Source organism: Phyllobates terribilis, unplaced genomic scaffold (genome assembly GCF_046119375.1).
Source record: "Phyllobates terribilis strain yellow unplaced genomic scaffold, ASM4611937v1 Scaffold_4__5_contigs__length_816908805, whole genome shotgun sequence".
NCBI classification, from domain to species: Eukaryota; Metazoa; Chordata; class Amphibia; order Anura; family Dendrobatidae; genus Phyllobates; species Phyllobates terribilis.
Window position 1 is genome coordinate 76,608,000 of NW_027362764.1, and position 27,862 is coordinate 76,635,861.

General features: G+C 42.5%; 1 protein-coding gene across 1 annotated transcript in view; it reads left to right on the plus strand.

Annotated features, from left to right (window-relative positions):
• The first annotated feature begins 475 nt into the window (after nt 1-475).
• The window catches only part of KIAA1217 (KIAA1217 ortholog), a 456,094-nt gene continuing 428,707 nt past the window's right edge, over nt 476-27,862 (plus strand). The window contains exon 1 of the mRNA XM_073677511.1: nt 476-658. The gene's annotated coding sequence lies outside the window, so the exon portion shown is untranslated. The remainder of the gene's footprint in view (nt 659-27,862) is intronic.

Genomic DNA, 27,862 nt, shown 5'->3' on the forward strand with positions numbered 1-27,862 from the left:
ATGAAATAAAATTACATATTTATAGCAAGTGGCAGGTCGTTATTAAACCTATATGTTGATATTTTTCTGACACATTTTCTTTGTCTATGAAATTGATGCAAGACAAAGACAAAACATATTTGTGTCACAGGAGTCTAGATCGTTTAAGGAATACTTTAAGCTTTAAGAAAATCAACATTTTCCAACATAGGAAATACCCAGTAGAGGCGGCCATCTGCTTTCATCATAAATTGTGATAAGAATAAACAGTAGCTGTCTCCTTTCCAAACTGAGCCCCCAGAGAATCCTATAGATATCCACAAGACCCGTAGTTTTTAATAGGGGCTGAGCGGCAGGAAATCCTGCATATGTTTTCCTTTAAGTTGCGGAACTTCTAAGGCCTGTTCCATTTCTCTGCAGACATCCTCACACTGTTGTATAATAACAGGGGCAGCGGAGGGAGGGGGTGAGGCAGGAAGCGTCACGGTGCAGCCGTCGAGAGGGGCACCAGGATTGGGATGCAAGAACAAAAATATTTTCACTTTTTTTTTTCCCTTCGTTCACAAATTTGTTCTTCTGTAAATGGATAAAGCTATCTGGAAAATCACTGCAGCGGATCCAGTCTGGGTATCTGTTTCTGTCATATGAAACTAATGGGATTCATCAGCCTGGATAATAAGTAAGTTCAGACTCCACGAGATAACAGGATCCGATGGGAGCAGTAGTCGTCATATAGGGTCTGATAGATACAGGTTTACCAATAATGTATAGATGTATCAAGCTTCATAGAAGAAGAGGATAAAGAACTAAATGAGACCGCAGAAACTTTTATTGCTTGTACTCGAGACACTTTTCCTTGCATGTTGAATTTTTTAGATACAAGAAAATAATAATAGTAATAGAAATTTTCTGTAATAACATAGATCTTAGCACCATATGACGACCACCCAGAGATGAGCGGCACTTCATCGGCACTGCTTATCTCGTCCGGCACAGACAGTCTTTTTTTTTTTTTCCCAAAAAAGTCCTTTCTCCGCTGACTGACATATTGTTCTCCCTTTAAAAATTATTGCTCTCTATTTAAAAAAGAGGTTCTTCAGTGGCTGCAGCATGTATTACACAGTTTAGTGTCCCAGCATATGCAGAACATCATAATACCCATTGCAGCTGCTGCAGAACTTCTTATAAAAAGAATAAGGGTCTTTTGTAGCAATCAATTATTAAAGGGTAGAAGCCTACCTTTTTTTTTGCTGAGAGTGGGATCACAAAGAATGTTCCTTCTTGTATGCCTAAGAAAAAAAGACCTTGAAATTCTGCGACCCCTAAAAATATCCTCCATCTAAAATCTCATACTTTTAGGCTATGTTCACACGTTGCTTTTTTGCTGCGTTTTTTTTTTTTTTTTTGCAAACCTGGTCTCTTGGCAGTAAAAGAAACCTGTTTATAAAAAGCAGATTTTACGTTACAGATTATATGATGCATTTGTCTACAGTACATGTTTAATAAAGTTAGTTTCATTCACCAAAACGCAGCAAAAATGCATGGTTGCGTTTTTTTTGCACATACTCATTGCGTTCTATGGTGAAAAAAAGCTCCAAAAACACTGAAAGAAGTGACATGCTGCAGATTTTAAAAAAGCTGCAGTTTTCCAATTAAGTAAGGAAAAAAAAAAAGCAATTGTGTGGATGACAAAAAAAGCATAAAAAAACACTGCAAAAATGCAGCATGTGAACATAGCCTTATATAGTACAGGGGGTTTTTGATGACTTCTAAGACAATAGTGTTGTATTTATAGGTGGGCTAAATGATCCTTAGAGTTACTATTACCGTATATGATATGTTTTATTTTTTTTTTATAATACTCCACAGTATATCATTTCTAATAAATAATTTCAATAATGCCACTAAATGTTATATTAGGGTGTATGCCACTCTGTATTATGTCACAAAAGGGGATTTCTGGGCTTCTCGAACAGCTCGTTAACATAACACATATTTTGTTATTACTAGTAATTATTAATATTTAATTATTTCACTAATGTAATTGCCACTTAATAGCATATTAGGTAGTTGCTCAAGTTTATGGTAGTCTGTATTCTGTCACAAAAGGGGAGTGCTGGGCTTCTAGTAGAGCCCACTCACATAATATGTATTGTTATTACTAGTAATTATTGATATTTTATTATTTCAATAATGCAAATGCTGCTTATTAGCATATTCGATAATTGCTCAAGTTTATGTCAGTCTGTATTCTGACAAAAAAGGAGAGTGCTGGACTTCTAGTAGAGTCCTTTCACATAATACGTATTCTGTTATTACTAGTTATTATTACTAGTTAATTATTTCAATAATATAATTGCCTCAAAATGTTATAATAGGGAGTTGGTCAAGTTTATAACAGTCTGTATTCCGTCACAAAAGGGGAGTGCTGGGCTTTTGGGAGAGACCATTCACATAATACTTATTCTGATACTTCTAGCTATTGTTTCTAGTTAATTATTTCAGAGTCCATTAACATAATACAGATGTGCTCAAAAGTTTACATACCCCGGCAGAATTTTTCCTTTCTTGGCCTTGTTTCAGAAAATATGAATGATAACAAAAAAAATTTTTCTCCACTCATGGTTATTGGTTGGGTGAAGCCATTTATTGTCAAACTACTGTGTTTTCTCTTTTTAAATCTTAATGACAACCAAAAACATCCAAATGACCCTGATCAAAAGTTCCCATACCCCAGTTCTTAATACCGTGTATTACCCCTGTGACATCAATGACAGCTTGAAGTATTTTGTGGTAGTTGTGGATGAGGTTTTTATATTCTCAGATGGTAAAGCTGCCCATTCTTCTTGGCAAAAAGCCTCCAGTTCCTGTAAATTCCTGGGCTGTCTAGCATGAACTGTTTGCTTGAGATCTCCCCAGAGTGGCTCAATGATATTGAGGTCAGGAGACTGAGATGGCCACTCCAGAACCTTCACTTTGTTCTGCTGTAGCCAATGACAGGTCGACTTGGCCTTGTGTTTTGGATCGTTGTCATGTTGGAATGTCCAAGTACGTCCCATGCGCAGCTTCTGGGCTGATGAGTGCAAATTTGCCTGCAGTATTTGCTGATAATGTGCTGCATTCATCTTTCCTTCTACTTTTACCAAGTTTCCTGTGCCTTTGTAGCTCACACATCCCCAAAACATCAGCGATCCACCTCCGTGCTTTACAGTAGGAATGGTGTTCCTTTCATCATAGGCCTTGTTGACCTCTCTCCAAATGTAGCGTTTATGGTTATTGCCAAAAAGTTCAATTTTGGACTCTTCACTTTACATTAACTTGTTCCAGAAGTTTTGAGGCTTGTCTCTGTGCTGTTTGGTGTATTGTAGGCGAGATACTTTGTGGCATTTGCCCAGTAATGGCTTTCTTCTGGCGACTCGACCATGCAGCCCCTTTTTCTTCAAGTGCCTCCTTATTGTGCATCTTGAAACAGCCACACCGCTAGTTTTCAGAGAGTCCTGAATTTCAGTTGATGGTTTTTGTGCATTTTTCTTTGCATCCCGAACAATTTTCCTGGCAGTTGTGGACGAAACTTTTGTTGGTCTACCTGACCGTAGTTTGGTTTTTACAGAGCCCCTTATTTTCCTTTTGTTAATCACAGTTTGAATGCTGCTGACTGGCATTATCAATTCCTTGGATATCTTTTTGTATCTCTTTCCTGTGTTATACAGTTCAACTACCTTTTCCCGTAGATCCGTTGACAATTATTTTGCTTTCCCCATGACTCACAATCCAGAAACGTCAGTGGCTGGATGAAGGATGCAAGAGTCTGTCTGGATCCCAGAAACTCACTCAGCTTTTATGCACACATACTGATTACAAGCAAACAGCTCACAGGTGAGGATGTTACCTTTAGTAGCCATTCAAACCCATTTGTGTCAAATTCTGTGCATGTTATCAGGCCAAAATCACCAGGGCATGTGAACTTTTGATCAGGGTCATTTGGATGTTTTTGGTTGTCATTAAGAATTAAAAAGAGAAAACACAGTAGTTTGACAATAAATGGCTTCACTCAACCCATAACCATGAGTGGAGAAAAAGTTTTATTGTTATCATTCATATTCTCTGAAACAAGGCCAAGAAAGGAAAAATTCTGCCGGGGTATGTAAATTTTTGAGCACAACTGTACATATTCTGCAATTATTTCAATAATGTAAATGCAGCTTATTAGAATATTAGATAATTGCTCAAGTTTATGGAAGTCTGTGTTCTGTCAAAAAAGGGAGCACTGCACTTCTGGGAGTGACTATTCACATAATACTTATTCTAATACTTCTAGCTATTGTTTCTAGTTAATTATTTTAATAATTAACTAGATGTAATTGGCTCAATGTAATTGCCATAATGTAATTGCTTCAAAATTTTATATTGGGGAATTGTTCAATTTTACAGCAGTCTGTATTCCGTCACAAAAGGGAACATTGGGCTTGTGAGAGAATCCATTCACATGATACATATTCTGATACTTCTAGCTGTTGTTTCTAGTTAATTATTTCAATGATGTGATTGCCTCAAAATGTTATATTAGGAAATTGCTCAAGTTTATAGCAGCCTGTATTCCGTAACAAAAGGGGAGTGCTGGGCTTCTGGGAGAGACCATTCACATAATGCATATTCTGATACTTCTAGGTATTGTTTTTTGTTAATTATTTCAGAGTGCATTCATATAATAGGTATTCTGCTATTATTTAAATAATGTAAATGCAGCTTATTAGGATATTAGGTAATTGCTCAAGTTTAAGGAAGTCTGTATTCTGTCAAAAAAGGGAGCACTGGACTTCTGGGAGAGACCATTCACATAATACTTATTCTGATACTTCTAGCTATTTTTTTCTGGTTAATTATTTCAATAATTAACTAGATGTAATTGCCTCAATGTAATTGCCTCAAAATGTTTTATTAGGGAAATGTTCAAGTTTACAGCAGTCTGTATTCCATCACAAAAGGGAACGTCGGGCTTGTGGGAGAATCCATTCACATGATACATATTCTGAAACTTCTAGCTGTTGTTTCTAGTTAATTATTTCAATTATGTAATTGCCTTAAAATGTTATATTAGGGAATTGTTCAAGTTTATAGCAGTCTGTATTCCGTCACAAAAGGAAGCTGGGCTGCTGAGAGAGTCCATTCAAATAGTACATGTTCTGTTTTACAGTTCTTCCTGCTTATTAGGATTTTATTCAGTTGTTTCTGCTTGCAAAAGGAGTGATTCCATTAGTCACAATATATTAAGGAATTGCTTGTCGTGCAGTTGCCCACTTCAATATTGTATGTGGCTTTACGGCTCTGACCGGGTGACAGTCTAGGTGGAGCACAAAATGTCCCAAAAGCTGCTTCTGTTTTTAAGCCACTTCTGGGGTGGGCTCCTAGCACATGTAAGAAGAGAACAGTAGTTTGCAGATTGCCACTATGTGCTGCATTGGGAAATTCATAATGAGGACAAATTAGTTGCCTGGAAGTAGTCAGACATTTAATAATGCTTGGTACTTTTTTTTGGATAATAGCTTTTGCCCAGCTGGCAGGGAGTCTACACACTGTACAACCATACACATGCAATAAAGTCCAGTCATCTGCTTTAATATAGAATTGATCGTGGGGTGAGCGCAGCATTAGGCTTTTCACAGAGTATAAGAATTCCAGCAAACACTGGCACACGCTGCAGAATGGCCTCTAAACTTAGGACATATTTTTCTGGTAAATTTCTATATATTTGTAGATAATAAATATTTATATTATTTAAAGGTGTTCTCGAGGAATAGAAGAAAAAATGAATAACTAAAGAAAATGTCATTATAAATAAATTACTAAATACATTTAACTAGCAAATCAGAATCGTTTGTCTAGAATTAAAATGGCCATCACCTTGTTACACTGACAGAAATCTGTCTGAGGTTGTTAGGACAGGAGTTTGTGAGCATGTGCAGTAAGACAGGTGCCTGTGAGCATGTGCAGTAGAACAGGAGCGTGTGAGCATGTGCAGTAGAACAGGAGCCTGTGAGCATGTGCAGTCGGACAGGAGTTTGTGAGCATGTGCAGTAGAACAGGAGCCTGTGAGCATGTGCAGTAGAACAGGAGCCTGTGAGCATGTGCAGTCGGACAGGAGCTTGTGAGCATGTGCAGTAGAACAGGAGCCTGTGAGCATGTGCAGTAAGACAGGAGCTTGTGAGCATGTGCAGTCGGACAGGAGCTTGTGAGCATGTGCAGTAGAACAGGAGCCTGTGAGCATGTGCAGTAAGACAGGAGCTTGTGAGCATGTGCAGTAGGACAGGAGCTTGTGAGCATGTGCAGTAAGACAGGAGCTTGTGAGCATGTGCAGTAGGACAGGAGCCTGTGAGTATGTGCAGGTAGGTCAGGAACCTGTGAGCATGCGCAGTAGGGCAGGGGCCTGCGAGCATGCGCAGTAGGGCAGGAGCCTGTGAGCATGTGCAGTAGGACAGGAGCCTGTGATTATGTGCAGTAGGACAGGAGCCTGTGAGCATGTGCAGTAGGACAGCAGCCTGTGAGCATGCGCAGTAGGACAGGAGCCTGTGAGCATGTGCAGTAGGAAGCTCTTTGCTGTGAACTGGAGATGCTTATATTGTTATTCATCAGAAGTTTGAGCGGCCTCGTCTCACCCCAGTACCTCTGGTATCTCCAGTATTAGTGGAGCACATCTTCCTACATATGAAGGAGGGCGTCTTACTGCACATGCTCACAGGCACCTGTCCTAATGCACATGCTCACAGGCACCTGTCCTACTGCACATGCTCATAGGCACCTGTCCTACTGCACATGCTCACAGGCACCTGTCCTACTGCACATGCTCACAGGCACCTGTCCTACTGCACATGCTCACACGCACCTGTCCTAACATTCTTGGACAAGTTTCTCAGTGAAACAAGGCGGCAACTATTTTAATTCTACAGTGATCACCTCCCTAGTCAAAACAATTGTGATTTGCTAATTAAATGTAATAGGAATTTATTTATAATGACATTTCCTTTAGTTATTAAGTTTTTTCTATTCCCAGAGAACTCCTTTAAAGGGATGCCATGTAATACTGCCTTTGTCCTGAAGTGGCCGCTGCAGAGGAAATGTATAGCCACCATCACCCTCCTCTAATGCCGATCGCTGCGGAATGAATTTTCTTGGCACCAGTCCTAAGATTGCCTGCAGTCTTGTTTTCTAACACTTTCCAAATATGTTTTTTAGTTTCATTCGAATGGGAAATTTCCATATATAGTAATATTAAATGTAAATCAAAAATAGAAATGTCTATCTTTCTTCTGTTATTAACATTTTAGCCAATAGTTTCTGGGAATGCTGGTGACAACCAATATGGCTGCCTAGTTTATCTGTCAGACATTATTTGCTTCCATGTGAATAGACAGATTTTCGGGTAATATTTAGAGATGAGCGAACCCAAACTTAAAAGTTCGGCGTTCATACTAGACAGTTACTGTCCGATGCTAAACGCCGAACACGGACTTTAACCGTAAGTCTGCTGCAATGTTCAGAGTTCCTAGGGTAGAGAGAGAATTTTCCAGTTCAAAAGTTCCGGTCCCCATTGTTTTCAATGGGGTTCAAGTTTGGGTACAGTTCTGGTACCTGAACCAAATTTTGGAATAAAGTTTGGGTTGGGTACCAGAATCCGAACTTCCATGAGTCCGCTCATCCCTAGTAATATTGGATACAACAATGGGAGAAGTATTACTATGACATTTTGGGTAGCTAAGAACTTTAAAGATTGAAGCTGTAAAGAAGTCAGCACTTACTGCAACTAACTGCCCACTGCAAAACTTTCCACCCTGCAAAAAATGGTGTTGAGATTTTTTTTTAATTATGCCTCCATATCCCAAGACCTCCATAGTTTACACTGCCACATGGATTATTGCAATATTTTTAAGGATATGCTCTCGCTTGTGAAAACGCTGCATTTTTTTCTGTAAGTGTCTACACCAAAATATGGTTTTATTTATTACATTTTTGCAATATTTTTTCATGTGTTTTCACTTTTTTATGTGGTTTTGGTGCAGATTTGACACAGCTTTTTTTAATGCATTTTTTTAGAGGAGAGACCCTGGAATTACGGAATTAAAAGCACAATAGAATTTTTTTCATGCATTTTATCATTCTCCCCATTGCAGCAGATGGGGAAAAATGCACCAGTCAAACAGTGTCTCAGCTTACATGAAATCACATCCGCTATGCTTGAACTGTTAAATGCGGCAGATTTTCTACACTAAAAAATGTTGTGGAAAAACAAAGTGTGGGAACATGGTCTTAGGAAATATAGTGCCACACAGAGATGATCATTTTAGAATTTTTGATAATCTGGAATTCAATAAAGCAACAACAATTCTAGAGTCACAGGATGAAACTATGAACATTTTTAGTGTGGTTCAGCAGTTTAAGGTGCACGTCCAGACAGTGTGACAGCGTTTTAGTGGCACTACGGCCGAAGATCTGCCCTCCAGTGATGGGCCAGTGGCCTCATAATTGAGAAACATGGGTGGAATTTTTAAAATCATGTGTCAATTGACCGATTGGTGGAATTTTGACAGCACTGTCTATCCAAAGCTGCAAAATCTGTCCCCGCCTACCATGTGTCATTTATACTACTGGCGGACAGAAACAGAAGAGGGCCCTGTGCTAGAACAATATATGGGCCCTTTGCAGTCTAATAGCTCATCATAATGCACAATCCCACTTGCTTTGGAGGTAAAAGTGGGCCCCCTTAGCTCTTGAGACCCTGTTCGGCTGCCCAGGTTGCCCCAATGATATGTCCGCTCCCGCTAGCGGATCTCTTGGCCCCTCAGGCACTAGTGTTGGTGTGCACCCATTCATACCTTAGTTACTCCACTATAGGTATGAGCGGACCCCTGGAAGTTTTGGTTCTGGTACCCGACCTGAACTTTAGTCCAAAGTTCAGTTTGGGTACCAGAACTGTACCTGAACTTGAACCAGAACCCGAACCCCATTGAAAACAACGGAGACCTGAACTTTGGATCTTGAAAAACATATCTCTTTCTATCTCCCTCTCTGTCTATCGCTCTCTCTATCTATCTTTCTTTCTCTGCAACGAACTTCCCCTAGAACACTGAACTTTGCAACAGACCTCTCCCGGAACTCTGAACTTTGCAACTGACTTTCCCCGGAACTCTAAACTTTGCAACTGACTTTCCCCGGAACTCTGAACTTTGCAACGGCCTTTCCCTAGAACTCTGAACTTTGCAACAGACCTAACCCAGAATTCTGAATTTTGCAACAGACTTCCCCCGGAACTCTGAACTTTGCAACGGACTTCCCCCAGAACTCTGAACTTTGCAACAGACTTCCCCCAGAACCCTGAACTATGCAACGGACTTCCCCCGGAACTCTGAACTTTGCAGACACTAACTGTCTGGTGCGAACCCCAAACTTTTAACCTCGGGTTCGTTGTTATATCGTTTTAGAGATGTGAATAAATATGTAGAAGAAGGAAATCACTTTATGATTACCTATAGAACTGCCTTGATAAAACAAGATAAGAAATTCATGGTATCTTTGATACACATGCGAGTTTAGATTATTTACAAGCTGTCAGATATGGTAAGAACATTTGCATTTATTTGTTTCCTTTAAGCAGAAAGCTGGTTACATTATCCTGAAGACAAGTGAACAGAATTGAAAATCTATCAAAATCATGCCTGAATATATAATACAAACTGACGTGTTTAGATTCTGTTTTCCGAGCAGGACTATGGAAGTGTAAAGAATATTTAGAAAGAAAATGTTTCTCATAGTATATAACTTGCATTTGACATGGGTCAATGGGTCAGGCAACTCTAGGCAGGATTACACCTGTGCCGTATCCTTTGACTGATATATTTAGAGTTAGATATACAGTAGGTACGGAAAATATTCAGACCCCTTTACATTTATCACTCGTTGTCTCATTGCAGCCATTTGGTAAATTCTAAAAAGTTCATTTTTTTTTTCATTAAAGTACACTCTACCCCCCATCTTGACTGAAAAAAAACAGAAATGTAGAAATTTTTGCAAATTTATTAAAAAAGAAAAACTGAAATATCACATGGTCATAAGTATTCAGACCCTTTGCTCAGTATTGAGTAGAAGCACCCTTTTGAGCTAGTACAGCCATGAGTCTTCTTGAGAATGATGCAACAAGTTTTTCACACCTGGATTTGGGGATCCTCTGCCATTCTTCCTTGCTGATCCTCTCCAGTTCCGTCAGGTTGGATGGTGAACGTTGGTGGACAGCCATTTTCAGGTCTCTCCAGAGATGCTCAATTGGGTTTGGATTATTTATTTAACAATTTACCTAGTTTATTGATATATAAATTTATGATTGAGGATAATGTCACATTTGCATGTAGTTGAAAAGTGGGGCCCCGGAGTTGGTTACTGGTGGGCCCTTAGCATCCCAGTTCGGCACTGAGCAAGACATTAGCTAAAATCTCCCATTTGTTTCCATACTGCACACAGTCTATCCCCACACAGTGTTATCTCGAAAGGTAAGAGGTAGGAAGTCTCACTCAGCTGTCAAGATAGTGAGACAGCAGAAAGCCCGACTTTAGCCGACTTCTGCCCTCCTCTTTTTTTTTTTGCTAAATTAGAGAGTAAGTTTTTTTTCCTTTTCATAATTATATATATATAATATATATATATATATATATATATATATATATATATATATATATATATATACAGTGCAGACCAAAAGTTTGGACACACCTTCTCATTTAAAGATTTTTCTGTATTTTCATGACTATGAAAATTGTACATTCACACTGAAGGCATCAAAACTCTGAATTAACACATGTGGAATTATATACTTAACAAAAAAGTGTGAAACAACTGAAAATATGTCTTATATTCTAGGTTCTTCAAAGTACCCACCTTTTGCTTTGATGACTGCTTTGCACACTCTTGGCATTCTCTTGATGAGCTTCAAGAGGTAGTCACCAGAAATGGTCTTCACTTCAAAGGTGTGCCCTGTCAGGTTTAATAAGTGGGATTTCTTGCCTTATAAATGGGGTTGGGACCATCAGTTGTGTTGTGCATAAGTCAGGTGGATACACAGCTGATAGTCCTACTGAATAGACTGTTAGAATTTGTATTATGGCAAGAAAAAAGCAGCTAAGTAAAGAAAAACGAGTGGCCATCATTACTTTAAGAAATGAAGGTTAGTCAGTCCGAAAAATTGGGCAAACTTTGAAAGTGTCCCCAAGTGCTGTTGCAAAAACCATCAAGCGCTACAAAGAAACTGACTCACATGAGGACCGCCCCAGGAAAGGAAGACCAAGAGTTACCTCTACTTCTGAGGATAAGTTTATCCGAGTCACCAGCCTCAGAAATCGCAGGTTAAAAGCAGCTCAGATTAGAGACCAGGTCAATGCCACACAGAGTTCTAGCAGTAGACACATCTCTACAACAACTGTTAAGAGGAGACTTTGTGCAGCAGGCCTTCATGGTAAAATAGCTGCTAGGAAACCACTGCTAAGGCCAGGCAACAAGCAGAAGAGACTTGTTTGGGCTAAAGAACACAAGGAATGGACATTAGACCAGTGGAAATCTGTGCTTTGGTCTGATGAATCAAAATTTGAGATCTTTGGTTCCAACCATCGTGTCTTTGTGCGACGCAGAAAAGGTGAACGGATGGACTCTACATGCCTGGTTCCCACCGTGAAGCATGGAGGAGGAGGTGTGATGGTGCTTTGCTGGTGACACTGTTGGGGATTTATTCAAAATTGAAGGCATACTGAACCAGTGAACCAGCATGGCTACCACAGCATCTTGCAGCAGCATGCTATTCCATCAGGTTTGTGTTTAGTTGGACCATCATTATTTTTCAACAGGACAATGACCCAAAACACAACTCCAGGCTGTGTAAGGGCTATTTGACCAAGAAGAAGAGTGATGGGGTGCTACGCCAGATGACCTGGCCTCCACAGTCACCAGACCTGAACCCAATCGAGATGGTTTGGGGTGAGCTGGACCGCAGAGTGAAGGCAAAAGGGCCAACAAGTGCTAAGCATCTCTGGGAACTCCTTCAAGATTGTTGGAAGACCATTTCCGGTGACTACCTCTTGAAGCTCATCAAAAGAATGCCAAGAGTATGCAAAGCAGTCATCAAAGCAAAAGGTAGCTACTTTGAAGAACCTAGAATATAAGACATATTTTCAGTTGTTTCACACCTTTTTGTTAACTATATAATTCCATATGTGTTAATTCATAGTTTTGATGCCTTCAGTGTGAATGTACAATTTTCATAGTCATGAAAATACAGAAAAATCTTTAAATGAGAAGGTGTGTCCAAACTTTTGGTCTGTACTGTGTGTATATATATATATATATATATATATATATATATATATATATATATATACTGTATATATATTTATATATTTAAGAAGCCTTAGAGTTTATTCTCCTTTTATCTCATGAAATTTCCCTAGAGGCTAAAAGTCCTCTTTAAAAGGTTGGAATGTCATAGTCTCCTTCAACCACCTTCAGACCACCATCAGTCTGATATTGATGCCATAACCAAAAAAATGGACAATCCCTTTAATGCATTTGGATTATTAGCATTGATATTATTAGGACTTATAGAAGATAAGTCAGCGCATGCAAAACTAACAATGGTCAATGTGCAGTCCTGTGATTACCTAGAAAACCTGTGAAGGACCCTGTGGTTACGAATAACATTTAAACATTCTTTGGTATATGTAGTATATATAGCATAATTTCTGAAATATAACTGACTTTTAAGTGTTACCGAAATTAGCGCTACATAAAAGACATGCAAAAAACTTATAATAAATGGTATGTAGCCAAACTTGATATATAAATAAGTAACCATTTATTAGTATAAATATAAAAGAAAGGTTAAAACGTGAGCAGGTTACACAAGGAGGGCGACAGACACAGCAGGCGGAGGCTAAAAATCCAAAATGAAGTGTAAACCAATCGGTACTAATAACACAATAAACCGATGACTTTATGTCCGTTAACATATAGGGCAAGTTAAAAAGCGGCAAGATCATGAATAGGCAATGTAACAAAGTGCAACAAGATTTAGTTACAAAGTGCAAGGTGCCAAAAAAACATATAATGAGATGTCTTTATCCAAAAATATGCCGGTACCCAAAGATTCAAGCTACATAATATGTATCGGCTGGCGCCATTCCAGCAGGAGGAGACTCATATGGGGAGGATCTAATTTTGTATTTCCTCATCTTTTTATGCTATTACACATATTAAGCAGCTTGATTCTTTTGGTGTATCCTTCTTTTTGGATACATGACATCTTATTATTATACTTTTTTTTTTTGCACCTTGCACTTTGTTACTACATTTTGTTGCACTTTGCTACATTGCCTACTTATGCTCTTCTTGCTTTTCAACTTGCCCTATACGTTGATTGACATAAAGTAAAGTTTATTGTATGTTATTAACGATTGGTTTATACACTTTATTATGCATTTTTAGCCTCCTCCTGCTGTTTCTGTCAGGCTCTTTATGTGACCTGTTCACTTTTTTAACCTTATTTTTTTATAAGTGTACTAATAAATGATTACTTATACCAAGATGGGCTGCTTACCATTTCTTATAGGTTTTTGATTGTTAGGGATTTTAGCCAATTTACTTTCACATGCTTTATTTGGGTGTGTTATTCATTTACCATTTAATTTGATATTTATTACCATTATCATTGCACCCTTGATATAAAATATAGAGCCCTTGCTGTATACTGCCGGTCTGGAGAACACGTGGCATCGGACCTGGCAATACTGTATGAAAACATCTCATCTCTCATCCTCTGTGTGTTTGATATTTGTGAAATATTTCGATTAGAACAAGAGTTCAGTTGATTCATTCTGGAAGTTTAGACTGATGGGATTATATTAATTTCTTCATAATTCTCAGTTTACCTGTATGGCTGCCGGAGCAAGAAAAAAATGGAATAATTTAATAGCTAATAGCTCTACAGACATCAGGTCTGCTAAATTCCCATTACAGATTCAGAGGTGAAGTAGAAAACTAATACTACAACCTATCCCTCCAGCAAGGGCCAGGAGAAGAGGTAGCGGAGTGGGAGACCACCTATGGTGCCACTGTGATAAGGGATGAGCAATTTGTGGATTTCAAAATTGGACGCAGATAACGCTGTGGTTCTTGGGTCCACTTAGTGAGCAATTTCGTGAATGACTGTCCTTTCAATATCTACTGAACTACACATTCTGGAAACTTTAAAATCTTTGGGTAAGAGAGGCTGCCCTGTCCCTATTTCTACTATTCTATTGCACTACATCCAGTAACTGTCTCCCTTTTTAGCCAAATCCATTTGACCTTTTTTTCTACAATTTATAACTATAAGATGCTATTTTATATATATTGATATACAGTGCCTACAAGTAGTATTCAACCCCCTGCAGATTTAGCTGGTTGACACATGCGGAATTAACTTGGCATTGTGACATTTGCACTGTAGATCAGCCTGGAAGTGGGAAATGCACTGCAGCAAATTTTGTTTTTGTTTTTTTTTTGTTTGTTTTTTTTAAACGTTAAAAGTTAATTCAGAGTGTCATTTATTATTCAACCCCTCAAACCACAAGAATTCTGTTTGGTCCCCCTAAAGTATTAAGAAGTAGTTCAGGCACCAAGAATAATGAGCTTCACATGTGTGGATTAAATATCTCTTTTGCCAGCCTTTTCTGACTATTTAAGACCCTCCCCAAACTTGTGAACAGCACTCAGACATGGTCAACATGGGAAAGACAAAGGAGCATTTCAAGGCCATCAGAGACAAGATCGTGGAGGGTCACAAGGCTGGCAAGGGGTACAAAACCCTTTCCAAGTAGTTGGGCCTACCTGTCTCCACTGTTGGGAGCATCATCCGTAAGTGGAAGGCTTATGGAACTACTGTTAGCCTTCCACGTCCAGGACAGCCTTTGAAAGTGTCCTCCCGTGCCGAGGCCAGGCTTGTCCGAAGAGTCAAGGCTAACCCAAGGACAACAAGGAAGGAGCTCCGGGAAGATCTCATGGCAGTGGGGACATTGGTTTCAGTCAATACCATAAGTAACGTGCTCCACCGCAATGGTCTCCGTTCCAGACGAGCCCGTAAGGTACCTTTACTTTCAAAGCGTCATGTCAAGGCTCGTCTACAGTTTGCTCATGATCACTTGGAGGACTCTGAGACAGACTGGTTCAAGGTTCTATGGTCTGATGAGACCAAGATCGAGATCTTTGGTGCCAACCACACACGTGACGTTTGGAGACTGGATGGCACTGCATACGACCCCAAGAATACCATCCCTACAGTCAAGCATGGTGGTGGCAGCATCATGCTGTGGGGCTGTTTCTCTGCCAAGGGGCCTGGCCATCTGGTCTGCATCCATGGGAAGATGGATAGCACGGCCTACCTGGAGATTTTGGCCAAGAACCTGCGCTCCTCCATCAAGGATCTTAAGATGGGTCGTAATTTCATCTTCCAACAAGACAACGACCCAAAGCACACAGCCAAGAAAACCAAGGCCTGGTTCAAGAGGGAAAAAGTCAAGGTGTTGGAGTGGCCTAGTCAGTCTCCTGACCTTAACCCAATTGAAAACTTGTGGAAGGAGCTCAAGAATAAAGTCCACATGAGACACCCAAAGAACCTAGATAACTTGGAGAAGATCTGCATGGAGGAGTGGGCCAAGATAACTCCACAGACCTGTGCCGGCCTGATCAGGTCTTATAAAAGACGATTATTAGCTGTAATTGCAAACAAGGGTTATTCCACAAAATATTAAACATAGGGGTTGAATAATAATTGACCCACACTTTTATGTTTAAACTTTAATAAAATTCAACTGAGCAACATAACTTTTTGGTTTGTAAGATTTATGCTTCTGTTCATAAAACCTACTCTCGTTTGCAGTTTGAAGGCTCTAACTTATTTGCATCTTATCAAACCAGCTAAATCTGCAGGGGGTTGAATACTACTTGTAGGCACTGTATGTAATATACTAGAGACATTAATATTTCGGATATACAGTATACAGGGACAGGCTTGGACTGGCCCACAGCAGAACAGTAGAATCCTCCGGTGGGCCACCACCCTCTTATATGAGCAGTACTTGAATCACTATGTACAGACAAAGGCAGCATCTTATTCATTTAACAATCTACCCAGTTCATTGTTATATAAATGTGTGATTGAGGATAATGTTACATTTGCATGTAGCTGAAGAGTGGGGCCCTGGAGTTGGTTATTGGTGGGCCCTTGGCATCCCAGTTTGACACTGTACAGGGACTAGGGTGCAGAGGAAGCAGAGTTAGGACAGGGACCCTGTAACAGATTTTGATGCTGAAGTTTCAGATCCCATCTCTGTACATATAAATCCCACCTGAGAATAGTCTACAAAGAACAAACTATAAAGAGTCTGGTAATTGATAAGTACCTTTCTTTTCAGAATATGCAGGGGACAATATAGTAGTATGTATAGCAAATCGCTGACTTGTACTCTCATTAATCCAAAATTAAATAGAACTGTTATTTTTCTTTGGATTTCATTAATCTGTAATTCACGTTGCCGAAAGTGATAAATGGTTTGGGTGTACCGCCCAGCCAGTTTGCACAATGCCAAGGTTTAGAAAATCTGTTGCAGTCAAAGACAGGGGGCGTCCATGTGCAATACTATATGTGTGTCCCCTGGTCTCCGGAAGCCGATTGACAAGCGTAAAGTGACCATTGCCAGAAACTACCCTGATATGGAATACAAGAGAAAGCGCAAAGAGGTGATGCCCATTTGAACTCATGACGGCACCTGTCTGAAGTCCAGGGGTGCCGCTTTTTAGCTACACTTAAAGGGGCTCCTGAGATTCATCACAGAGTGACCAGTTGTTGGATCCCTAATAGACAGCGCTTACCTGTTGGTGCGTTTTTTTTTTTTTATCTGCAGCGCCACCTGTGGGAAAATGAAGTATTACATGGCACCAACCAAAGCAAATGTAAGGCACAAACATGTTAAAACATAGCTATAGTTTTAAGGGGTTGTCATTAACATTGGTAGCCTATCCTTAGGACCAGCTGTTCCTGGTATCGGTGGCGGCCGGAGCTGCACACCTCTGTTGATGGAATAGTGGCCACAGCCTGGTACTGCACATCCACCTATTGATTTGAATGGGGTGTGCAGTACTCTTCCACAGCCACTATTCCATCGACAGAGCTGTTTCGTCCTACACCAGCACCAGCAAGAGTTGATCGGCGGTAGTGCCTGACGTCGCAGTCTTTATAAAAAGGATAGGCCATCAGTGTTAAAGTACCGGACAACCCCTTTAAGGTAAATTTTCAGAATAAGCTGTAGTGTGAGTATATGAGGATTGTGACTTGTATCCTACATTTTTCACCAGTTCTCCTCTGTGCACGGGAGTTTTCAGTTGTTTGAGTCAGTGGGTGTAGACTTCCGGTGAAGATATCTCTCACACTCCAAACATAGAGACACGAGGGATTCCTGCTCTTCTGTTTCTTAGCAGTACAAATATTCAGAAGCAGCAGCAACAACTTAGAAGGTATTATGCAGCAGTACTAAGCAGTGTAGCTGTGACTCTAGCACTGCAGTGAAATAAAACATAATAGAAATTAGCAGTTTTCTCTGTAGAATTTAATTGGAAGCTGTAACTTGGTCCCTCAGTGAGAGACAACTCATCTTGTGTTGAATGGATTTTAGCGGTAAGATGGATTTTAGGTGTATTTCTGAGTAAATCATGAAGGGAACGAAAAGCAAAGATAAGATATATTACAAAGTTTCTTATATCTGTTCGTATTATTGATTTACATAAATAGCAGTGACCATTTACATTCTCCAGAGCTTTTTTTTTTCTTTGAGGATATTCTCCATTCTGGCCAGACAGATACATCCCAAACAGAGAGCCCCCATGTATACAGTATGTACGGAAAGTATTCAGACCCCTTTACATTTTTCACTCTTTGTTTCATTGCAGCCATTTGGTAAATTCTAAAAAGTTCATTTTTTTCTCATTACAGTACACTCTGCACCCCTTCTTAACTGAAAAAAAACAGAAATGTAGAAATTTTTGCAAATTTATTAAAAAAGAAAAACTGAAATATCACATGGTCATAAGTAATCAGACCCTTTGCTCAGTATTGAGTAGAAGCCCCCTTTTGAGCTAGTACAGCCATGAGTCTTCTTGGGAATGTTGCAATAAATTTTTCACACATGGATTTGGGGATCCTCTGCCATTCTTCCTTGCAGATCCTCTCCAGTTCCGTCGGGTTGGATGGTGAACGTTGGTGGACAGCCATTTTCAGGTCTCTCCAGAGATTCTCAATTGGGTTTAGGTCAGGGCTCTGGCTGGACCAGTCAAGAATGGTCACAGAGTTGTTCTGAAGCCACTCCTTTGTTATTTTAGCTGTGTCATTGTCTTGTTGGAAGGTGAACCTTTGGCCAAGTCTGAGGTCCAGAGCACTCTGGAAGAAGTTTTCATCCAGGATATCTCTGTACTTGGCCGCATTCATGTTTCCTTCAATTGCAACAAGTCGTCCTGTCCCTGCGGCTGAAAAACACCTCCATAGCATGATGCTGCTGCCACCACCATGTTTCACTGTTGGGATTGTATTGGGCTGGTGATGAGCAGTGCCTGGTTTACTCCACACATACCGCTTAGAATTATCACCAAAAAGTTCTATCTTCAATTCATCAGACCAGAGTATCTTAATTCTCATAGTCTGGGAGTCCTTCATGTGTTTTTGAGCAAACTCTATGCTGGCTTTCATATGTCTTGCACTGAGGAGAGGTTTCCGTCGGGCCACTCTGCCATTAAGACCCGACTGGTGGACGGCTGCAGTCATAGTTGACTTTGTGTAACTTTCTCCCATCTCCCTACTGCATCTCTGGAGCTCAGCCACAGTGATCTTGGGGTTCTTCTTTACCGCTCTCACCAAGGCTCCTCTCCCACAATTGCTCAGTTTGGCTGGATGGCCAGGTCTAGGAAGACTTCTAGTGGTCCCAAACTTATTCCATTTAAGGATTATGGAGGCCACTGTGCTCTTAGGAACCTTGAGTAATGCAGAAATTCTTTTGTAACCTTGGCCAGATCTGTGCCTTGCCACAATTCTGTCTCTGAGCTCCTTGGGCAGTTCCTTTGAGCTCATTATTCTCATTTGGTCTGACATGCACTGTGAGCTGTGAGGTCTTATATAGACAGGTGTGTGCCTTTCCAAATCAAGTCCTATCAGTTTAATTAAACACAGCTGGACTCCAATGAAGGAGTAGAACCATCTCAAGGAGGATCACAAGGAAATGGACAGCATGTGACTTAAATATGAGTGTCTGAGCAAAGGGTCTGAATACTTATGACCATGTGATATTTCAGTTTTTCCTTTTTAATAAATTTGCAAAAATTTCTACATTTCTGTTTTTTTTCAGTCAAGATGGGGTGCAGAGTGTACTTTAATGAGAAAAAAAAAAGAACTTTTTAGAATTTACCAAATGGCTTCAATGAAACAAAGAATGATAAATTTAAAGGGGTCTGAATACTTTCCATACCCATTGTAAGCTCAGAATTCCCAGTATTGGACCAGACGACTTCAATAAATCTGAAATTAAGTTTATTGTTTAAAGAAATATAATAATTTGATTTATTCAAAAATATATATAGCGATATGGTTTTTTTTTGTTCCCAATATGTCTATACATCTGTCGAATTAAACATTTCTATACAAGCATAAGTAGCAGATATATAAAAATAGATGACATTTCCTCTTCAGTATTTCTAGTGATTGACAACTTCAGGATGCTGCGGTTTAAGTGGGAATGTAGAATTTGCTGTCTCAAGCTGAGTTTCCGATCCCTGCTGAGTGGGAGACTAGTGCATTGACCTGAACATGACTCTCAGGGTACACTCCATAGGATGTAACCAAGCATTTCATTGGAAAATATAGTTAATAAGCTTGTAATCCCTAAAGAAAGTTATTTAAAAACAGTTTACTCCCCATTCTAGAGGTGAAAAACATTTCCCGTAAATAGGAATGAGTGAGCGAGTCTTAATCCTGTGTTCTTCAACATGGGCAGTTCTCATGGTTTGGACAAGTTTGGACAATTTTAGTTTAGTTCCTGATGTGGTTTGGTTCAAAGGATGAAGGAGAAGATACATGAAAGTATTTTATTTGACGCAATGTAACAAACTTTGTTTTAGTTTTGAAGGTCCACTCAAGTTTCTAAGATCAAAGAGTGATCTGGGTACTGGCATTAGGAGGGTTGTCCAGGGCTTAGATGTTGATGTCCTATCCGTAGGATACTAGTAGGAGATATGGTTGGTGTGCATCAGCGTAATGGGGAGGTGTTGGTTGAACTGGGTGGTATCCCAAAAAGTAGTCAGAAGAAAATCAACCACACTCACATGAATTCTTAGGAAAGAGGGACGATGGTGAATAGCCCTGACACTATCTCTTAAGCGCACGCTGCGCTATACACCGTCATTCCTTATTTCTCTGTGGACACAACGACAATTTGAAAAAGACCCAGGACGGGTCGAAGCGTCACACGACTTCGTCATCAGTCAGTTATGTCTCCATACCCAGCATCACACTATTTTGCTGTTTGCATAAATAATATTTCAGCATTATAAAAATTTCTTTAAGTATTCATGTGATTTCCGTCTGACAATCCTTAGGATTAGTCATCAAAATTAAATTGATGTCCTGGCATCCCCACTCGATCAGCTGTTACCTGGTCCCTCAGCCCCTGGAAGTAAACATTGTATGGAGCAAGGACATCAGTGCTCAGTACACCATGTAGTGGCTGTTCTCAGGTACTGCAGCTTAGCTCCTATTCACTTCACTGTGTACGCAACTTTGGTGTCCTAGCTGCGAACACTGTGAAATTTCACTGGCTGCGAGGCCTGATATTACTGAGTGTGGGGAATCCCACTGATGCGTGTATCATCTATCCTAATGATAGGCCATTAATATCACCCTGGACTTCCTATTTAAGGTTATGTATCGTTTGCAAACCACTATAGCCATGAGCCACTTGATTTAGGCTCATAAGAGGGTTGTTTTTTTTTACCAAACCTTCCCTTAAACTTTACCAACTAAAGGGGTCATGAACCCTTGGGTAGCACCCTATTGCCTAGTAAGCAGAGAGGAGCAATTTCTCTTAATGACCTCTTGAGCGGCAACACTAGAGGACACAGACAGAAGAGGCCTCTGTGCAAGAAGTTAATATGGGTCCTTTGCAGCCCAATAGTGCATCATAATGCAGAATTCCACATGGTTTGGAGGTGGTAGTGGCCCCCTTACCTCTTGGGCCCCTGTGCTGCTGCACAGGTTGCACCAATGATACATCCGACCCAGCGTGGGAAGGGTTTTTTCCTAACCATAAAACCACTGTGAGGAGGACCTGCAAGCTCCCTTGACTCTGCATTGTGCCTTTCCACTTTCCAGTGTATGATTAACAACTGTACCGTACTGTGAAGGGACTTGGCCTATTGTCAAGGAGTATGGAAATACCCAATTGTTAAAGGAGTTCTTTGGTATATATGATATTGATCAGCTGTTCTCAGGATATATCATTAATATCAGATTGGTGGGGGTCCAACACCTGGCACTCCCATGGTCATCTGTTTCAACTCTACTGGCAGCTGGAATGTGTAGCAGCCGCTGTCGGGTACTGCAGAACAGTCCTTATTCTCTTGAATTACAACTCATCTGTCATCAGAGTTGTTAGCAGACGATCATGGGGGTGTCCCAGATGTTGGACCTCACCAATCTGATAATGATGGACTTTCCTAGAAGAAGGACATCAATATCATATGACCAGACAACCCCTTTAATATGTTTACATTTTTACATAAGGATTTTACATGAGGATTACAATTGAATTGTCATTCTAGGATCTGTCAAATATCTTTGCTACTGTAACACAAGTGGATCGTGGACCCACCGTGCCACGATCCATGTTAACCCAGGGGGCGTGGCCAAGCGGCTATCTGGTCTTTGCTAGAGCTCCTGATGGTGGAGTTAGACTTGAGCTGCGGGTAGCCCCCAGGTACCACTCCTAGCAAGTCCCCTGTACCGCAGCTGTTGACACTAAGGGTCAAATTCATTGACATTGACACAGGCAGGACAGGACTCGGACACTGTTTAGACAACATGGGTTCTGGATCTGCAGGCAGAACAGGTACTGACACGAAGTCAAAGGCAGAGCTGGATTCGGATACTGGAACAGGCTCCGACAGTGCAGACTCAGGAACGCTAGCAAGATGAGTCACTGGTGCTGGTTCAGGAACCGTCAAAACAGTTTTGGGTTCAGGTACCGCGGGTGCGGCTTCAGGATTCAAGTACCATCGTTGTGGTTTCAGGTTTTAGTCCAGACAACTCAGGATACAGGGTCACGTTCAGATTAAACAGGTTTACAGAAACATGAACAAACTACACAGGTTAGTAGGATGGGGGACCTGGCAACATACAGTTGCACACACTCAATGTAGGGAACTACAAGGGTTGCTCAGGCACCTCCCTACTGGGGAGGGTGCCTTATATACAAGATGCCTCCCAGCTATTGGCTGAGGGCATTTTCAAAGTGTGCGCTGCCCCTTTAAGAGCAGGGGAGTGTGCGCACTAGGCGAGCCGCCTACAGACTAGGAAGCAGGGAGCCACAATGGCGACCACGCTGCGTGGCCGAAGCAGTGAGTATGTTGACGTCCCTGAATGGAGGAGGATGAGGAACCACGCAGGGGTGCCGACATTACCGTTACAGCAGGGATGTCAAATTCAAACACACAGAGAGACAAAATTGAAAACTTGGACAAAGTCGCGAGTCAACCAGTGTAATGGGCCCCACATAGTCCTCCATACAGAATAATGGGCCCCACATACTCCTCCATACAGAATAATTGGCCCCACATAGTCCTCTATACAGTATAATGGGCCCCACATAGTCCTCCATACAGTATAATGGGCCCCACATAGTCCTCCATACAGTATAATGGGCCCCACATAGTCCTCCATACAGTATAATGGGCCCCACATAGTCCTCCATACAGTATAATGGGCCCCACATAGTCCTCCATACAGTATAATGGGCCCCACATAGTCCTCCATACAGTATAATGGGCCCTACATAGTCCTCCATACAGTATAATGGGCCCCAAATACTCCTCCATACAGTATAATGGTCCCACATAGTCCTCCATACAGAATAATGGGCCCCACATAGCCCTCTATACAGAATAATGGGCCCCACATACTCCTCCATACAGTGTAATGGGCCCCACATGGTCCTCCATAAAGTATAATGGCCCCACAAAGTCCTCAATACAGTATAATGGGCCCACATGGTCCTCCATAAAGTAAAATGGCCCAACATAGTCCTCCACACAGAATAATGACACCACATAGTCCTTTATACAGTATAATAGCCCCACATAGTGTTAGGCGTCGGTCTGGTGCTGGATTCGAAATGGGTCCAGGACCTTCTGTGGTCTCCCATTTCAGTCCAGCCAGGGCTGATGCTGCTCAGCATCACCATCAGCCCCAACGCCTAGCTGGTCCGCGAGCACTGTTTGTCTCCCAGGTAGTTGTGCCTAGCAATGTTAAGCCTGGGTTGCAGAGGCAGACAGGGCTTGTGGAATCTAAGTCCGAGATGCGTCGCACTGAGCATGTCCGTGACATGGCGAACCGTGATTGGTGGTTCAGATCATTTGAGCTGGTTGTTTGTGGTGTGCACGCTTAAACTCTTGGGCTCCTCTAGAGCCATAGCTTGATGCAGGCAGGTAGCTTGAGCCATATAGAGTGGGTCTGCTCAGTCCGGTAGCACGCCGCCTGAGTGCACGAACACCCGGCGGGTATCACACCCACATACTAGCGCCGTCTCCTATAGCGTAGCGCCTGTACCGAAGACATGGCTACTGCTTCTTCTCCGGTCACACGTCTCCCTGCGGTTCTTGGAGATTGTGTGAACCGCTTTAGTGCCATTCCCCATAGCGTAGCGCCTGTATCAAAGACAGGGCTACTGCTTCTCCCACGGTCACACATCTCCCTGCGGTCCTTGGAGATTGTGCAAACCCTTACCCTTCCATGTGCATTAACACGAAGGGCTAAGATAACTGATAGGTGCGTCGCCGGTCGCTCTCCCTCCGTGCAGTTAACGGAGATAGAGCGTATCACCTTACCCGGTCCGGTGTGCTGTTAACACAGACGGGTTATCAGTTTAGTTGTCGCTTTCCTTTCCACCCGGAAAGTGTTCGGGAGCAGTCCATTAGGCTGCATTGCGGACCCCGGGGTCGGTTGCGTTCCATTAAATTAAAGTTGTCTGCAACCGCCCTCTTAACAGTATCTGAGCGCCCGGGTCGTGCCGAACATGGCTGACAACCAGCAACTGCAGCGTTACGTACAGCAACTGGAGACCAGACTTAGAACTCTGGAACAAACTGCTCCAGTCACTGATATAACTGCAGTAGCTTCCCAGGCGGCTACTCTAGCAGCCAATATTATTAACTCGGCTGCGGTGAATTCTGCAACCACTGCAAGTGCCCCATTACCCCGGTTTGCTCTCCCGGAAAAAATTTCTGGGGATAGTAAACTCTGTAGGGGTTTTATTAATGTATGCTCCATTCACTTGGAGATGATGGAGGCACGGTTCCCCTCCGAAAGAGCCAAAGTGGGATATATCATCTCATTGCTTTCTCACAGGGCTCTGGAGTGGGCTACTCCTCTATGGGAGCGGAACGACCCGGTGGTAGTAAATGCGGGTCTCTTCCTTAAGACCCTAAAAAGTGTTTTCCTGGGTCCTCAGGTCACGCATGATACGGCTCTTAAGCTCCTTGCGTTGGTCCAGGGTTCGGCCACGACCAGTCACTATGCCGTCCAGTTTAGAACCTTAGCGGCTGAACTGGATTGGTCTGAGCGGTCGCTTATCCCGGTGTTCTGGAAAGGTCTGGCTGGGCATATTAAAGATGCTTTATCTACCAGAGAGATTCCAACCTCCCTGGAGGAGTTAATATCTCTCGCTGACCGTATAGACTTACGTCATACAGAACACAGGTTAGAGCTAGAGGTTGGCAGTCCCCAGTACCTGTTGGCACCAGGCGTCTTTAGACCCAAATCCAAGACCTCCGACCCGGAGCCTGAGGCTATGGATGTATCCCGGACTGAGTCTAGTCACTCTCGTTCCCGTCCTGCACATCTCTTGGAGCACCCCGTAAATAAGGGTTCCAAGCAGCCGGTAAAACGAGTAGGTCTTACCACCGTTGGTGGGGATACACTAAATTCTGGGTCCTCTTCCTCCAAGCTATCATATAAGGTGATCTTGTCCTTCGGTAAATCTGCAGTTATTGCCAAGGCGTGGGTGGACTCTGGTGCTGAGGGCAATTTTTTATCATCTACATTTGCCCAGAGACATGCCATCTCTACTGAGCCACTCTCTAGTCCAATAAACATTAGTGTTGCCAATGGTTCACTCCTGGATGTGCAAATCACCCACCGGTCGATCCCTCTCACCATGTCATTTCCTCAAGGCCACCGGGAGGTTATCTCTTTTCTTAGTATTCTCGGTGGATTAGACGAGGTGTTGTTGGGTCTCCCCTGGTTACGTTGTCATTCTCCACACATTGACTGGAAGTCGGGGAAAATTTCTTCCTGGAGTGGGAATTGTGCATCTCAGTGTTTGGACAAAGTCACCCGGTGGGTAGTCTCTGATCCTTCTATCATTGCGACATCCGGTACGGATTCCTTGTCTGTTTCCAGGACCCGGTCCTTGTCTGATTATGTCGCAAAGAAAGAGAGGGTGGCTGCAGTATCCTCCAACCCGGTTCCGTCGGGGAGGACGTTTGTTTCCCCTAATCTACGGAGTATGGTGCTCTCCTGGGCTCATGCCCCTAAGACCGGAGCTCACCTGGGGGTCAAACGTACCACTAAGTCCCTTCTACGGTCCTATTGGTGGTCCCGGTGGTGCCAGGACGTCAAGGACTTTGTTCTCACTTGTCCCGTCTGTGTGAGAGATAAATCTTTTCGCCAGAGACCGGCGGGTCCTTCCTCCCTGTCACCCGTGAAGGATCCTGCGCATAGAGAAACAGTTGTCCCTGCTTCCCGTCCTAAAAGAGGGCACCCTGTACACCGGAGGGGTCACTGTTTTGTAAATCCTCTCTGTGACACGTTGGACCACATCCTTGCCCCCCGGCTCATGGAGGAAAATGAGCATCAAGTGGAGGGGGATAATGTTAGGTGTCGGTCTGGTGCTGGATTTGAAATGGGTCCAGGACCTTCTGTGGTCTCCCATTTCAGTTCAGCCAGGGCTGATGCTGCTCAACATCACCATCAGCCCCAACGCCTAGCTGGTCCGCGAGCACTGCTTGTCTCCCAGGTAGTTGTGCCTAGCAATGTTAAGCCTGGGTTGCAGAGGCAGACAGGGCTTGTGGAATCTAAGTCCGAGATGCGTCGCACTGAGCATGTCCGTGACATAGCGGACCGTGATTGGTGGTTCAGGAACCAGCTGATCCGGTGACCTGGCACCGCCTGATTGGTCACGGCTGTCGTCACCAATGGTGCGACAGTGGGGCAGGGCTTAATCTTTAAAAGGCCCGCCCACAAACATGGCGGCGCGCTCAGATCATTTGAGCTGGTTGTTTGTGGTGTGCACTCTTAAACTCTTGGGTTCCTCTAGAGCCATAGCTTGATGCAGGCAGGTAGCTTGAGCCATATAGAGCGGGTCTGCTCAGTCCGGTAGCACGCCAGCTGAGTGCACGAATACCCGGAGGGCGTCACACCCACATACTAGCGCCGTCTCCTATAGCGTAGCGCCTGTACCGAAGACAGGGCTACTGCTTCTTCTCCGGTCACACGTCTCCCTGCGGTTCTTGGAGATTGTGTGAACCGCTTTAGCGCCATTCCCCATAGCGTAGCGCCTGTATCAAAGACAGGGCTACTGCTTCTCCCACGGTCGCACGTCTCCCTATGGTTCTTGGAGATTGTGCGAACCGTCTTACCCTTCCGTGTGCATTAACACGAAGGGCTAAGATAACTGATAGGTGCGACGCCGGTCGCTCTCCCTCCGTGCAGTTAATGGAGATAGAGCGTATCACCTTACCCGGTCCGGTGTGCTGTTAACACAGACGGGTTATCAGTTTAGTTGTCGCTTTCCTTTCCCCCGGAAAGTGTTCGGCAGCAGTCCATTAGGCTGCATTGCGGACCCCGGGGTCGGTTGCGTTCCATTAAATTAAAGTTGTCTGCAACCGCCCTCTTAACACATAGTCCTCCATAAAGTATAATGGCCCCACAAAGTCCTCCATAAAGTAAAATGGCCCCACATAGTCCTCCATACAGAATAATGGCCCCACATAGTCCTCCATACAGTATAAAGGTCCCACATAGTCCTCTATACAGAATAATGGGCCCCACATAGTCCTCCATAAAATATAATGGACCCCACATAGTCCTCCATACAGTATAATGGGCCCCACATAGTCCTCCATACAGTATAATGGACCCCACATAGTCCTCCATACAGTATAATGGGCCCCACATAGTCCTCCATACAGTATAATGGGCCCCACATAGTCCTCCACACAGTATAATGGGCCCCACATAGTCCTCCATACAGTATAATGGACTCCACATAGTCCTCCATACAGTATAATGGATCCCACATAGTCCTCCATACAGTATAATGGGCCCCACATAGTCCTCCATACAGTATAATGGACCCCACATAGTCCTCCATACAGTATAATGGACCCCACATAGTCCTCCATACAGTATAATGGGCCCCACATAGTCCTCCACACACTATAATGGGCCCCACATAGTCCTCCATACAGTATAATGGACTCCACATAGTCCTCCATACAGTATAATGGA